This window comes from Geotrypetes seraphini, chromosome 15, assembly GCF_902459505.1.
Source record: "Geotrypetes seraphini chromosome 15, aGeoSer1.1, whole genome shotgun sequence".
Lineage (NCBI taxonomy): Eukaryota > Metazoa > Chordata > Amphibia > Gymnophiona > Dermophiidae > Geotrypetes > Geotrypetes seraphini.
This window is the reverse complement of record NC_047098.1, coordinates 54,496,251-54,512,295: the sequence shown is the minus strand read 5'-3', so window position 1 is coordinate 54,512,295 and position 16,045 is coordinate 54,496,251. Positions and strand designations below refer to the sequence as shown.

Genomic DNA, 16,045 nt, shown 5'->3' with positions numbered 1-16,045 from the left:
GAAGCGAACTTGCCCTGCTTCTAGTTATACAGGGCAAAAAGCTTGTGCATATCCGCTTGCAGATGGCATAACTTTGCCTGCTGTTTCCCCGGTTCATAGACAACGGCGCGAAAGACAAAAGCGTGCGCCGACAATTGAGCGCAGCGCGCGCCGCCGCGCCGCTCTAAATTACAGTTTTTAGGTGCTCCGACGGGGGGTTTTGTTGGGGAACCCCCCAAGTTTACTTAATATACATCGCGCCGGCGTTATGGGGGGTTTGGGGGGTTGTAACCCTCCACATTTTACTGTAAACTGAACTTTTTCCCTAAAAACAGGGAAAAAGTGAAGTTTTCAGTAAAATGTGGGGGGTTACAACCCCCCACACCCCCCACAATGCCCCCACAACGTGGCGCGATGTCTATTAAGTAAAATGGGGGGGTTCCCCCCCACCGCCCCCCCCGTCGGAGCACTAAAAACAGTAATTTAGAGTGGCGCGGCGGCGCGCGCTGCGCTCAATTGTCTGGGCGCGCCTTTGTCCTGACACCGTTTCCCCTCTCTCTGACACGTCCACTGAGCCTGTGGCCAGCCTGAATCTCCATCTTATGACCTTCCAGGGCTTCTGGCTCGTCTTGCACAGTGACATTTATCTCCTCTCAGCAACATAGAGAAGGATGTTTCAGTACTGTTAAGTGTGAAAGAAGCTTTGTGATGTTGATATTTAATTTAAAAAAAAATATTCCAAACTAAAAAGAAAAAAGATCTGATATCAAAACAGTTCAAGCATGAAGATTTAAAGCCAGTCTGTGAAAATTGTAATCTTCAATTGGCATACATCAGAAACTTCCAGAAATAGTTGCTTAGTTGATTGGTTAAGAATGAATATTTTTACATTGTGAAAAAAAAATGTTAAAATATTCATTCTTAACCAATGTAAATCACCCTGGAAATTCCTAGACTCATATGTTCAATCTATTTCATAGACACTCCTCTCTTCTTCTTCTTCTTTTTCTTTTTCTTTACCTTCATCTTTTTCCTCATTTTATTCTTTTTCTTTCTTCCTTCAATTTCTCTTTCCTCTTATCTTTTCTTTTATTATCTTTTCATGAACAGTCCTAGTACTTTAGATCTTTTAAAACGATTCAATTCTACATTGCACAATATAACTGAATATTTGTTATACTAAATGTTTTGTTTTATTTTTTGATACCCTGTACTTGAACTGTTTCTTATATTTTTTCAAAAAACTCAATAAAAAATATTGAACTTAAAAAAAAAAAAAAAAAAATTAATTTTTTTGTATGATTCAGTTCTTGAATTGCAAAGTATATGGGCCTTAGCATGACCGTGTTAGTGGCTGACATTAGCAGAACGTGCAGTGCTGTATCTGATGACATTGACTCTAAGATTTATTCAGAGCTTTGCTTCCTGCAGGGTTTTTTAAATTGAGTCTTGGAGGGGGCGGGGGATTCATTTTAAATAAATTTGAGGCCCTGTTTCTGACTCTATATATAAAGAGGATGATTATTTGTGAAGACTAAGGCCCAAATTCTAGTCTAAACGGTACCCTACTACTGCCTAACTTAATCATTTTAATTAGTGTTAATCAGCGCTGTAATTACCGCATTGTTTGAAAACAATTAAAATGTCATTTTATAAAAATGCAGGCACCTCCAAAAAAGGACATCACAGTCGCATCTACAGAGGCGCATGATGGCCCCTAAGGTCAAAGTGAGTGTGGCTTATGCCAGAAATTACCCTAAGTGCCTCTAGGCGCCTCTGTAGATGTAATTCTCATCAAACAATCAAACATAGGCACCAGGAATGATCCACAATTGGCAGCATTTTTATAGGCAGCTCAGATGTAACGTAGAAACATGATGGCAGATAAAGGCCAAATGGCCCATTTAGTCTGCGCATCCACAGTAACCATTATCTCTTCCTCTCTCTGAGAGATCCCATGGCCTCTTGAATTCAGACACAGTCTCTGTGTCCACCACCTCTTCCGGGAGTCTGTTCTACGCATCTACCACCCTTTCTGTATATTAGAGCCTGTCAGGACAGATAGGGAAAAATGCTTGAGACCTGAATGTAAACCACTTAGACTAGGGCTCCTTTTACAAAGGTGTGTTAGGGCCTTAATGCGCGGAATAGCGCGCGCCAGCCGCTACCGCCTCCTTTTAAGCAGGCGGTAATTTTTCGGCTAGCGCACACTAATCTTGTGCGTGCACTAAAAACTTAGTAAAAGGAGCCCTATAAGTGGTATATAAATCCTTAAATAAATAAATAATAAAAATAAATTTAGATTACTCCTGAGACTATCATCTTTTAACTTAATCCTATGCCCTCTCATTCCAGTGTTTCCTTTCAAATGAAAGAGACTCGACTCATGCGCATTTACATTATGTAGGTATTTAAACGTCTCTATCATATCTCCCCTCTCCCGCCTTTCCTCCAAAGTATACAGATTGAGATCTTTAAGTCTGCCCCTATACGCCTTATGATGAAGACCACATACCATTTTAGTAGCCTTTCTCTGGACCGACTCCATCCTTTTTATATCTTTTTGAAGGTGTGGCCTCCAGAATTGTACACAAGATTCTAAATGAAGTCTCACCAAAGTCTTCCTCCTTTTTCCTAGGTGCTGACTGCAGAATCCAGCCCTAAATATCTGAATATTTTCAGCCTGTTGTTTTAAGACACGTGGAGCGGCATAATAAAAAAGTACATCTAAGTCTGTTTTGGGCCTAGAGCACTAGTCACCCAAAGTCGGCAGCGTCTAAAGTCCATTCTTGAGAAATGCATCCAAAATATTCTTTTTTCGAAAAAAGTCTACTTCTACGTCCAGCCGTTTGATCATCCAGACCACCAAGTCGTCTATCTTTATATCCCATTCTCGTCCAAAAAATCGTCCAAGTCCAGACGCCCAGATCAAGACATTTTGGATATGGGAAGGGTCAGCAAAGTGATGGACTGGCCACCCAGACATGGCAAAAGAATAGTGGGGCACCTTACAGAGCACTGCTACGAACTTCACAAAAAGAGTGCCACATATACATTTAACCACAACTCCCTTGCAGGTCACGGTAAGACCCCCAAACCTACTACAACCCCAATAGCCCTTATGGCTGAGGGGCCACTTATATGACAGTACAGTTGGGTTTGGGGAGGTTTTGGTGGACTCACATTTTCCATCATGAATGCAGTGGTTAGAGTGGCTTATGGCTTATGGGCCTGGATCCTCCTCTCTATTGTCCACTAACCCCCCCTTCCCCCCCCCCGGCTATTTAAGAGACCTCTGTATAGCTGTACTAGGCTTTGCTATGCCTGGCACTTAGACCTGACACTGAGGCCTGCTAAATCTGTGAACTGAGACTTGCTAATTCTGTGAAAAAGCAAAAAAGATCCGACGTGTGTGACCAAAAGCGTGAGCAGTTTCACATTAATTGTTGAGCTGTGAAACTGCTCACGCTTTTGGTCACATGCGTTGGACCTTTTTTGCTTTTTCACAGATTTAACAAGTCTCAGTTCACAGATTTAGCAGGCCTCAGTGTCCGCTGATGAAGGCACAGCCTTATGCCGAAACTTGGATCCTTGTTGGGACGTAATACTTTTAATCAATAAATTGATATTTAGTTATTAGGACATCTCTTGCCACCTTTGTTGGTTGTCTATTACAGTAAGGCATGTTCTTCTCTTTGCTTATTCTGTTTGGAACATAGGCTATACCACACACATTGATTTAAAAATGTTTGTCATGCTCACCTAGGCCTGAAAAAATTAGAGAGAATATTGGTCAGGGGCAGGAATTCCAGCTAGCTTTTTATATACCGTACTTTTTCAAATGTTCCCACTCAGGCACTAAGAGGAAGAAAGACATTCTACCCCAGTTACAGCAAATTCCTGCAGCAGTGTATGCTGTTTATTCTTTCACATACTTATTCTGCTATAGTAATTGCATGCAATTAGTTTGCTGCAGTGGGAGTAAAAAAAAAAACCCCAATTAAAACGCACCATTCTAATACATGGCTTATTAGAATAAACCTTGAGTGTTAAAAGCCTAGGAAAGAAAGAAACGGCATTTTCGGCTTCAAAATTAAACAAGCAGGGAAAGCATAAAGAAAGATGACTTGGGTGCTTTCCAACATAGATTTGTAGAACAGTTATGTTTGGGTATAGGGAGCACATGCGATTGTGAATAGTTTGTGGTGGGAGTAGGTTTGTTGAAATATAAGATAAGAATGTTTCTGCAGATGGAGTATGTTGAGAAGTATTGAAATTGTAAGGTGTTATATATGGCCAGTATAGTTACTATAACCCCTTATTTTACTAAGGCGTGCTAGCCGATTTAGTGCACGCTAAATTCTAATACGTCCATGGAATATAATGGATGTGCTAAATCGGCTAGCGCCTTAGTAAAAGGGACCCCTAAGTGAGTTTGCTTGGGAAGTATGCATATGGTAGGTATGTAGGAATTTATGCTTTTTCATGGATCAACATAGGGGTGTGTCCAGGGTGGCAAGTAACTGGGGGAGTATGGGAAGTTGGGGGTATTTGTATGTGTAAACGGATGCGGCTATATGTGTTGGGAGATGGTACATATTACTGTGTCGGGTAGGGGGAAATGTACTTTTGGAAGAGTAAAGGAAGTTGCTGTGAACTTTTTGAATCCATCCTTTATCTTCTGATTTAGTTATTTTTCTACCACTTATTTCTGCTGGTGATTCCCTCTGCCGCATCACTGATGACATCATCAGTGATGCGGCAGAGGAATCACTTGCAGAAGGCCGCGAACTGCAAAGCAGCCTGTTTAGAGTGCTATAGCTGCCGACGAGTGCTGGAGGGAGGTTTGTCGGTCGTCTCAGGGTGGGTTGGTGGGGTTCGCATGGGAGGGAGAGCTAAATGTTCCTTTTCAGAGGGGCCCCGGCTACAGGGAGAGAAGCGGTCTGCCCTGGGTGCTTCAAGGCCTGACATCTTTAACTTTTTCAGGCAGCAACAGCGTTTACAATTAGCTGCTGTTACCGGCTTCGGAGCTTCCTCTCTGCTGAGTCCTGCCTACTTCCTGTTTCCATGAAGGCAGGACCTAACAGAGAAGAAGGCCTGAAGCCAGCAACAGCAGCAAATTGTGAATTCTGCTGCTGCCTGAAGAAGTTCATGACGCCAGACCTTGGAGCACATGCTTAAGGAATGCACTGCTGACCGGGGAAAGGGAGCAGAGGGGGAGAAAATTGGAAGGAAAGGAAGGAATGAAAGGAGATGCCAGGGCTTGGAGGGAAAGAAGGGAGGAAGAGATGCCAGGTCATGGAGGGAAGAGAGGGAGGAAGAGATGCCAGGTCATGGAGGGGAGAGAGGGAGGGAGGGAGGAAGAGATGCCAGGGCATGGAGGGAAGAAATGCCAAGGCATGGAGGGAGGAAAGGGAGAGAGGAACAGATGCCAGGGCATGGGGGAAGAGAGGTAGAAAGATATGCCAAAACATGGAGGGAAGGAGGAAGGTATACCAGACCAAGGGAAAAGGAAGGAGGAGATGTCAGAGCATGGATGAGGAGGGAGAGATGAAAGGAAAGAAGAAAGATGCCAGGGATTCAGGGAAGGGAAGGAGACAGATGCCAGACTGTGGGGTAGGAAGGAAAGGAGAAGAGAGAGATGCCAGAGCATAGGGGAGGGGGTGGTGACATAGAAAAATGGAGAGCTGGCAGAGCTGAAATGAATCATGTACAAAGGAGAGAAGGGGCACAAGACAGACAGTTTATGGAAGGAGCTTAGAAAGAAGGAAGATGCCATATGGAACGGGGAGAGGACAGACAGTGGATGGCAGGGGTAGAGAGAGGGCAGATATGGAAGGGGCTGATGCTGCATGGAAGACAGAGAGAGGACAGATGCTGACTAGATAGAAGTGAGTGAAAACAAGATGATTAAAGCAGAAATGACAAAAGGTAGAAAAAGATTTTTTTGTCAATAAATAAAATTATTATTATTATGATATCTGGTTTTACTTAATGTTAGTAGCTAGTTTAAACCGACTCCTAAAAACATGGTTCTTGAAAAGAAATTTGGCTCTTAAAAGAAATCTTAATCATTGTAGTGCTGATCTTTGGCTCTTATGACTAATGAGTTTGCCTACCACTGACCTAGAGCACTGATTCTCAAACCTGTCCTGGAGAACCGTCACCCATTTGTGGTTTCAGAATAATCCTAATGAATATGCATGAGACAGATTTGCAGGCGCGTTCTGAAATTCTGACTGGCTGGCAGTCCTCCAGGATGGCTTTTTAGAACCACTGATCTAGAGCAGTGTTCTTCAACTGCCAGTCCATGAACTGGTGTCGGTCCACAGAAAATTCCTGCTGGTCCACGCAGGGCCAACGAGATCGATGCGCTGAAATTTCCTGCCTATCCATAGTTGCACTTTTCACCATTTCAGAAAAAAATAAATGAAAGGCAATATATGAGTGCCTGAACTAGCGCATGGTGCGGCAGCCATCTTGGATCCCCATGAAATACTGATCAGGTAACCTTTTTCTAACCGAAGCTCTACAGGAAAAGTGTTCCATCATGTTGGTCCTATGACTGAGAAAGCCCTACTACATGTCCTAACTAAGTATCATCAATTAAGAGGATGAATGGAGTAGGATATCACATCTCAATGAATAGAGGACAAGAAGAAACAGAATCGTTAAGGCAGTCTTAATATAAAGAGAACTTTTCTCATGGTCTTAAAACACATAAAATTGTTTTGAATTCTAGCCTCCAGGTTATGAGTGACTAATGAAAGTTTCTCAATATGGGAATGATCCTTTCTTGGTACCTACATTCTGGAATTATATAAATAGCCACTTTTAGGATGAGTCAAGGGACCTCATGAATTAATTCAGGATGCTTAGGTAGACTGAATTGCAATAATATATGTTCTATTCCTCTTTCCAGATTAACCTTCACTGTCTCTTCCTTACCTTGTACTTATAACTATGTTTCAATCATGGTTCTCCAAATACCATATGTCTCTGACCACTACTAAATCCTCTGTCCAGAAACATGACAGCAGATAAAGGCCAAATGGCCCATCAAGTCTGCCCATCCGCAGCATCCACCATCTCCTCCTCTCTCTAAGAGATCCCACATGCCTGCCCACACTTTCTTGAATTCAGACACAGTCTTTGTCTCCACCACCTCTACCGGGAGACTATTCCATACATCTAATACCTTTTCTCTAAAAAAAAAGTATTCCCTTCGATTACTCTTGAGCCTTTCGCCTCTTAACCTCATTCTATGTCCTCTCACTTGAAAGAGATTCACCTCATGTGTATTTATGCTACTTCTTCAACAGGTAGTCTGCCTCTGCTCGTCAGTTCTTAGAATATCATCCCATGATCTTGGAAGCTTAAACACTTATGTAGTTATGCAGCCATACATTTCATCTCCAGAGTGTAAGCTTTTCTGTCATGGGCTTTACCCTCTCTCCCAGAACCATTACTTTTTTTTTTTTAAATAGATTCTGGGAGCACCTAGTTGTATCATTTATGTTAATGTGGATGAGCATCATAGTATGCCGACATCATGACTAGTTGGGCATTCATTCTCTTCAGAAAGGAATCAACAATCAATACTAGCCATGTTCCCTAGGTACAGTGGTTGATGATCCTGCAGCTTTGGGGCTCATGAGTCTGAGCTCCTCCTCGTCCCAGGAGGATTCCTCATCTCCCAGGTCTACAATCATATGATGTATTCCAAGTATGTCTCTACTTACTGTCCTCTTATTTTCATGCTTTTTTCCTGTCATTCTTTTTTTTGCTTTCAAACTGCTCTTCTGCATTTCAGCCACAGAGCCTTCTGCATAAAAAGGGAACTGATTGTTGCACAATTACATTTTCCCTTTTGTGGTTGTCTAATTGTCTCTTATTTATCCTTTCATTAAGCTGCAGTAAGTGCAAGCACGTCCTTACCACAGCTTAAAAGGGCTTACTGCTGAGGGGGGGGGGGTGGTACCTGGGGGAGCGGAGAGTGAACATTTCTGCACTAATCAGCACAGCCCATTTCTGTATTCTAACTGATTAGCAAAGGATTAGCATGTGAAGCCTTACTGCCTACAAAATAGGTGTCAGTGAGTGTTCACACACCAGCTGCTTTTAATGGCCACACACTGACGACAACATAGCCATTAATAGGAAAACGTGAACATTGTCACAGGAAAACATAAGAACATATGAATTGCTGCTGCTGGTCCATCGTGCCCAGCAATCCGCTCCCACGGCGGCCCTTAAGTCAAAGACCAGTGCCCTAACTGAGACTAGCCTTACCTGCGTATGTTCTGGTTCAGCAGGAACTTGTCTGACTTTGACTTGAATCCCTGGAGGGTGTTTGCCCCTATAACAGCCTCCGGAAGAGCATTCCAGTTTTCTACCTTACGTTTGTATGGAACCTATCCCCTTTTAACTTTAGAGAGTGCCCTCTCGCTCTCCCTACCTTGGAGAGGGTGAACAACCTGTCTTTATCTACTAAATCTATTCCCTTCATTATCTTGAATGTTTCTATCATGTCCCCTCTCAGTCTCCTCTTTTCAAGGGAGAAGAGGCCCAGTTTCTCTAATCTCTCACTGTATGGCAACTCCTCCAGCCCCTTAACCATTTTAGTCGCTCTTCTCTGGACCCTTTCGAGTAGTACTGTGTCCTTCTTCATGTATGGCGACCAATGCTGGATGCAGTATTCCAGGAGAGAGTGTACCATGGCCCGGTACAGCGGCATGATAACCTTCTCCGATCTGTACACGATCCCTTCTTTATCATTCCAATCATTCTGTTCGCCCTTTTCGCCAACGCCTCGCATTGCACAGATGGCTTCATCGAATTGTCGACCAGTACTCCCAAGTCTCTTTCCTAGGGGGGTCTCTCCGAGTATCGCATCAGACATCCTGAATTTGTGTATAAGATTTTTGTTACCAACATGCATCACCATTTGCATGGGAACAAATGATGTGAGCGGGCGGAAGTATGACAGGGAAGAGCTGAAGGGCCAGCTCCGCTCACTTGGAAGAAAACTGAAGATCAGGGAGGTGAAGGTGGCCTTCTCTGAGATCCTCCCAGTACCAAGAGCGGATGGAAAGAGACAAGGGGAACTGCAAGTAATCAACGCCTGGATGAGACGATGGTGCGAAGAAGAAGGCTTCGACTTCGTGCGCAACTGGACGGCGTTCTGGGGAAAAAGCAAGTACTACAGAAGGGACGGACTACACCTCAACAAAGAAGGAGCAAGAGTTTTGGCAGGCAACATGAAGAAGGCAATCGAGAAGGCTTTAAACTGAAAGATAGGGGAAAGCCGACAGTCGACCACCGGTCGATGGCACGGATAGCAGGATGCCCCGACGAAGAAGCCAAGGAAAACTACTCCTACACAAGAGAAGACGACCTCACGGCAAATAAGGGAGAAAAAGCAGGAAGGGACAAATCAGACACAGGAGGGGACGACCACACAGCAAACAAGGGTGATAACACAGGAGCAGTTAAGGATATCGAAATTGAAACTACAGGGACGGCCAAGAGTAGAAGGTCCAAAAAGGTAACACGTAGGGAACTTAGATGTATGTATACGAATGCTAGAAGTCTAGGTAACAAAATGGGGGAACTAGAGACAATAGCAAGACATGACATATTGGATATCATTGGCATAACAGAAACATGGTGGAATGAAGAAAACAAATGGGACACAGTACTACAGGGATACAAGCTGTATAGAAGAGATCGAGTAGGGCAGAAAGGTGGAGGTATTGCTCTATATATTAAAGAGGGAATAGATTCTGTTGAAATGGTTACAACAGAAATGAAAGAGAAGCTTGAGTCACTCTGGATCAAGATTCCTGGTCAATTTGGAGCAGATACGAAAATTGGCCTTTACTATCGTCCCCCAGGACAGGCGGAGGAAACTGACTCAGAAATGATGGAGGAAATCAAACAAGAATGCAAGACAGGCAATGTAATTATATTGGGAGACTTCAATTTCCCAGGGATAGACTGGAAACTAGCAACCTCCAACTGCGGCAAGGAGGCCAAGTTCCTGGAGGTGCTAGGGGATTGCTTCCTGGAACAAATGGTAAAAGAGCCGACAAGAGGCAACGCCACCTTGGACTTGGTCCTAAATGGCCTCATGGGACCGATAACAGTAGTGGAAGTCATGGTTCCACTGGGAACGAGTGATCACAATGTAATTAACTTTAAACTTGACATCGGGAAAGGGAAACATGCCAAAACCTCAACCACCACATTGAACTTTAAAAAGGGTAAATACGATAGCATGAGAGCCATGGTAGAAAAACGACTCGAAAAGAAGATGGACAAACTTGAAACGGTAGATCAGGCATGGTCCCTACTGAAAAATACTATCACAGAAGCACAAGATCTCTACATTCCGAGGATTTCCAAAGATCGGAGATCAAAGAGCAAAAGAGAACCGGCATGGCTTACCAAACAGGTGAAGGAAGCCATAAAAGAAAAGAAGGACTCTTTCAAAAAATGGAAATACATAAAGACAACCGAAGCCTGGAACAAACATAAAGATGATCAGAAGAAATGTCACAAGGCGGTGAGGGATGCAAAACAGGAATACGAGGAAAAAATAGCCCAGGAGGCCAAAAACTTCAAGCCCTTCTTTAGATATGTGAAAGGGAAAAAACCTGCAAAAGAGGCAGTCGGACCCTTGGACGACCAGGGAAGAAAAGGGTACATCAAGGAAGATAAACAAATCGCTGACAAACTAAATTCCTTCTTTGCGTCCGTCTTTACGAAGGAGGACACCTCCACAATACCTGAAGCGGAGAAAGTGTTTGCAGGAGAAATAGAAGACAGCCTCACCACAGTTGAAGTGGACTTAGACCAGATATACTATCAGATCGACAAACTTAAAAGTGACAAATCCCCTGGACCGGATGGAATTCACCCGAGAGTCTTAAAGGAATTGAAGGTTGAAATCGGAGAGTTATTGCAAAAACTTGCAAACCTGACAATCAGAACTGGACAGATACCGGACGACTGGAGGATAGCGAACGTCACCCCAATTTTCAAAAAAGGATCGAGAGGGGAACCGGGCAACTATAGACCTGTGAGTCTTACGTCTGTCCCCGGCAAGATGGTTGAAGCACTGATCAAGGATAGCATGGTCCGGCACTTGGACGCACACGACTTGATGAAACCCAGTCAACACGGATTCAGGAAAGGGAAATCATGTTTGACGAATTTACTCCAATTTTTTGAGACCGTGAACGAGCAAATTGATAGTGGGAAGCCGGTGGACATAATATACTTGGACTTCCAGAAAGCGTTCGACAAAGTTCCACACGAAAGACTTCTCAGGAAACTACAAAGCCATGGCATAGAGGGGGATATACAAAGATGGATAGGCAAATGGCTGGAAAACCGAAAGCAGAGAGTGGGCATAAATGGGAAGTTCTCCGACTGGGAGAAAGTGACTAGTGGAGTACCCCAGGGCTCGGTACTTGGGCCGATCCTTTTTAATATTTATATCAATGATCTGGAGGAAGGAACATCCAGTGAGATCATCAAGTTTGCAGACGATACAAAACTATGCCGGGCGATCAGATCGCATGAGGATAGAGAGAAACTCCAGAGCGATTTGTGTCGGTTAGAAACATGGGCGGAGAAATGGCAGATGAAGTTCAATGTGGAGAAATGCAAGGTAATGCATTTAGGCAATAAGAATAAGGAATACGAGTACACAATGTCAGGTGCAACTCTGGGGAAGAGTGAACAAGAAAAGGACCTGGGTGTACTGATAGATAGGACCCTGAAGCCGTCGGCACAATGCGCGGCAGCGGCAAAGAAGGCAAATAGAATGTTGGGCATGATAAAGAAAGGAATCTCGAGTAGATCGGAGAAAGTTATAATGCCGCTTTATAGGGCAATGGTCAGACCCCACTTGGAATACTGCGTCCAACATTGGTCTCCCTACCTAAAGAAGGATATAAAACTGCTGGAGAGGGTGCAGAGACGAGCAACAAAACTGGTGAAGGGTATGGAAAAACTGGAATACGAGGACAGACTTATAACACTAGGATTATTCTCCCTTGAGAAAAGGAGATTGCGTGGGGATATGATCGAGACCTTCAAAATACTGAAAGGAATCGACAAAATAGAGCAGAGAAGATTATTTACATTGTCCAATTTGACACGGACTAGAGGACATGTAATGAAGCTAAGGGGGGACAGGTTCAGGACTAATGTCAGGAAGTTCTGCTTCACTCAGAGAGTGGTTGACACCTGGAATGCCCTCCCAGATGAGATTATTGCGGAATCGACCGTCCTAGGCTTCAAGAGCAAACTAGATGCATATCTCCTTAAGAGAGGCATGTAAGGATATGGTGGACTATAAATTACAACAGGTGTACACCTGGCAGGGCCTCCGCGTGTGCGGATCGCCGGACTTGATGGACCGAAGGTCTGATCCGGTGATGGCATTTCTTATGTTCTTATGTTCTTATGTACCTTACACCAGTGATCTCAAACTTAAACCCTTTGTGGGGCCACATTTTGGATTTGTAGGTACTTGGAGGGCCGCAGAAAAAAATAGTTAATGTCTTATTAAAGAAACTAGCTTTATAGCCCGTTACATTAACGGGTGCTAGAATATGTGTGTGTCTCCTCTCTGTCTCCTTAGCCGCTTTCTCTGCTCCCCCTGTCCAGCAGTAGGCCTCCCTTCCTTTTTTTCCTCCCCTATCCTATGCACTACCTGAGTGCTTTGGTTGCAGAGCGTGCGAGGCCAGCTTTTCAGCCCTTCTCGAGGGGGCGGGACAGGCTGGTGAGGAGCTTCGGAGGCTGCTGCTGTTCTTCCACCGTGTCATGGCGGCTGGCTGCGGTACCGGCTTGTGGAGGCGATCGGCGGCTGGCTGCGGTCCTGGTGACCTAGTAAGCGCACATGCGTACTCTCGCTGAGGGCACAGTGCGACAGATCAGATCTCAGGGAACACGCGGCGAGAGTGCGCATGCGTGGCTAGCATTTTATTATTATAGATAGATACCACTAGTACATAAGTATTACAATAGAAATACGGGATTATCCCTCTCTGTCCCAGTGGGCTTATAATCTAATTATAGTAGTTATAGAATAAGAATTTAATTACATGTTATAAAGGTGTGAAAGAAAGAAGAGAACTGTAGATACAACAAGTATACAAAGGCTGGACAAAATGCATGAGCAAAAGAAATAAAAGTAAAAGTGAAAGAAAACAGCATAAATTAATCAAACCCTGAAAGAGACAGATGAAATGAAAGAGAATTAAAAATAAAATAAACCCCAGTCAAGTTCAGGCAGGTTCCAAGATCAAATTCTACTGGCACAGTTACTCTTCTCCTAGCTCGAATGTAGAAAAATGCATCCAGCATTGGTCACCGTACATGAAGAAGGACACGGTACTACTTGAAAGGGTCCAGACAAGAGCGACTAAAATGGTTAAGGGGCTGGAGGAGTTGCCGTACAGTGAAAGATTAGAGAAAGTGGGCCTTTTCTCCCTCGAGCAGAGGAGATTGAGAGGGGACATGATCGAAACATTCAAGGTACTGAAGGGAATAGACTTAGTAGATAAAGACAGGTTGTTCACTCTCTCCAAGGTAGGGAGAACAAGAGGCCACTCTCTAAAGTTAAAGTTGAAAGGGGATAGATTCCGTACAAACGTAAGGAAATTCTTCTTCACCCAGAGAGTGGTGGAAAACTGGAACGCTCTTCCGGAATCTGTTATAGGGGAAAACACCCTCCAGGGTTTCAAGACAAAGTTGGACAAGTTCCTGCTAAACTGGAATGTACGCAGGTGAGGCTGGACTCATTTTGAGGGCCACCGCGTGAGCGGACTGCTGGTCAGGATGGACCACTGGTCTGATCAAGCAGCGGCAATTCTTATGCGATAAATGCTCAAGTTGTGCTAAAAAAATCCTCTAGCGCAGCTTGATAAAGGGGGGGAGGAGGAGGGTAAATAAACAACTAGGCAGCAGCAGTGTGACAAGTGAAGAACATGTCTATGCATGGACTTTCTCAGGCTTTACAGCTTTGATTCCTTTGAAAATGACTTCTCTTGTACTGGATCAAAAGACTAGGGGACACTCGATGAAGTTACAGGGAAATACTTTTTAAAACCAATAGAAGGAAATTTTTTTCAGTCAGAGAATAGTTACCGGTAAGCTCTGGGATGCATTGCCAGAAGTTGTGGTAAGAGTGGATAGCGTAACTGGTTTTAAGAAAGGTTTGGACAAGTTCCTGGAGGAAAAGTTCATAGCTTGTTATTGAGAAAGGCATGGGGGAAGCCACTGCTTGCCCTGGATTGGTAACATGGAATATTGCTACTCCTTGGGTTTTGGCCAGGTACTAGTGACCTGGATTGGCCACCGTGAGAACGGGCTATTAAGCTTGATGGACCATTGGTCTGACCCAGTATGGCTATTCTTATGTTCTTATTTCCATTAGGGTAAGTGTCAGGCTAAGCTCCTCCTTCTCCCCCCATAACTGGGGATATCTAAAGTAGACCTATTATTATGTTTCAATTTGCTGACTTTGAGTTAACATCACTCATTGCATTTGTTTATACTCAAATTTGGTCTTTTTACTACTGTCATATATGCTAAGAAAATTATAAGTTTTATGTTGAATTGTACTTGCTGTACACCGCCTTGGGTGAATCTCTTCATAAAGGCAATTAATAAATCCAAATAAAAAATAAATATACCCAGCAGAGATGCTGTAGTCAAGCTGCGGCACAAAACAATATAGCTTGCAGTTATGAAATTAAGTTCTCCCCACTATAAGCCTCCAGAACATCGAGGGCTGTTAATTCAATTTTGGACATCCAGTGATATCACAATCCAGGCATTCTTCCGCCTCAAGAGCCCTGCATGGAATTAATAGCTTGAATGTATTCGTTGGACCTGAATATGATTAATTGCCTTGCAAGCAAGCAAGAAAACCAGAAATACAGAAAGTGCAGCAGCAGTGTGAGTCGCCTGCTCTGTCTGGACTATTAGGTAAAGTCAGGCTTAACACATAGTCAGAATTAAAATTACCCTGCCCATCTGCGGATACTGGACTACAAAATCACTGACATTTTGCTTCTGAAACTGCAAATAATGTTCGCTATCTTAAATTAGCCAGTAATTTCTGTGTGTCGGCCTAGCAATTGTGCAAGGGTAAATATTTATCATGTAATTAGAGAATAATTATGGAGCTATTGGTCTCCTGTTAAGGTAAACCGCTATCTATTAACCTAAACATGAGAACTTTAATTCTAAAACTACCCTGCTGACACTTCATATTTGGAAGCAAGCGTCAACTCCTAATCCCACATTGCTATATGGCAATTATGATCCAGAAAGCTAATTGTGCAGTTTCAATTTGTCATTTGAATGCTGTTTAAAATGACCTTTTCTCATTTAAGCAGTACACACTGAGCACATTATCATCATCCAAGCTATGTGATTTGACTTTTACAATTAGCTCTGACTTGGATTTCAAACCCTCTAGATCAGTGTTTTTCAACCTTTTTACACCTATGGACCGGTGGAAATAAAAGAATTACTTTGTGGACCGGCAAACTACTAAGACTGAAATTTTAAAAAATACCATTTCCGCCCTGTCTCCACGAGCTCGGTCCCCGCAAACCATCTGATCCCATCCACACAAGCCTCAGTTATGATTTTATATTGAACGTATTTTATTAAAGTATAAAAAGAAACAATATTCTGTACAATTGTCATTTTATAAATACAAATAATACAGTGCAAGGATCAACAAAACCCCTGTCTCCCCTCCCCTTCACATATATCCCCTCTACTATCAAGAAAACTGAATAAGCCAAATTATTACAGAATGTTACACAGAAATATCATGCTAACAGAATACCGCAGTCACACATGATAGGAATAGTGTTAGGGGAGTGCAACTAGGGCAACTGCCCCCTGGTCAGAGAGAGCCCTAAGCCAGCTGGAAACTAAAGAAGCACTGCCTGGGCTTTGCAGTCCCCAGTTATGTCTAACACCAGCTCTAGCAGGATATATATTTCAAATCTGATATATTTTAATCAAAAAT

General features: G+C 43.3%; 1 protein-coding gene across 2 annotated transcripts in view; it reads left to right on the top strand.

Annotated features, from left to right (window-relative positions):
* Window positions 1-16,045, top strand: part of CAMKK1 (calcium/calmodulin dependent protein kinase kinase 1) — a 229,875-nt gene that overhangs the window by 132,947 nt on the left and 80,883 nt on the right. The gene's annotated exons all lie outside the window — the stretch shown is intronic.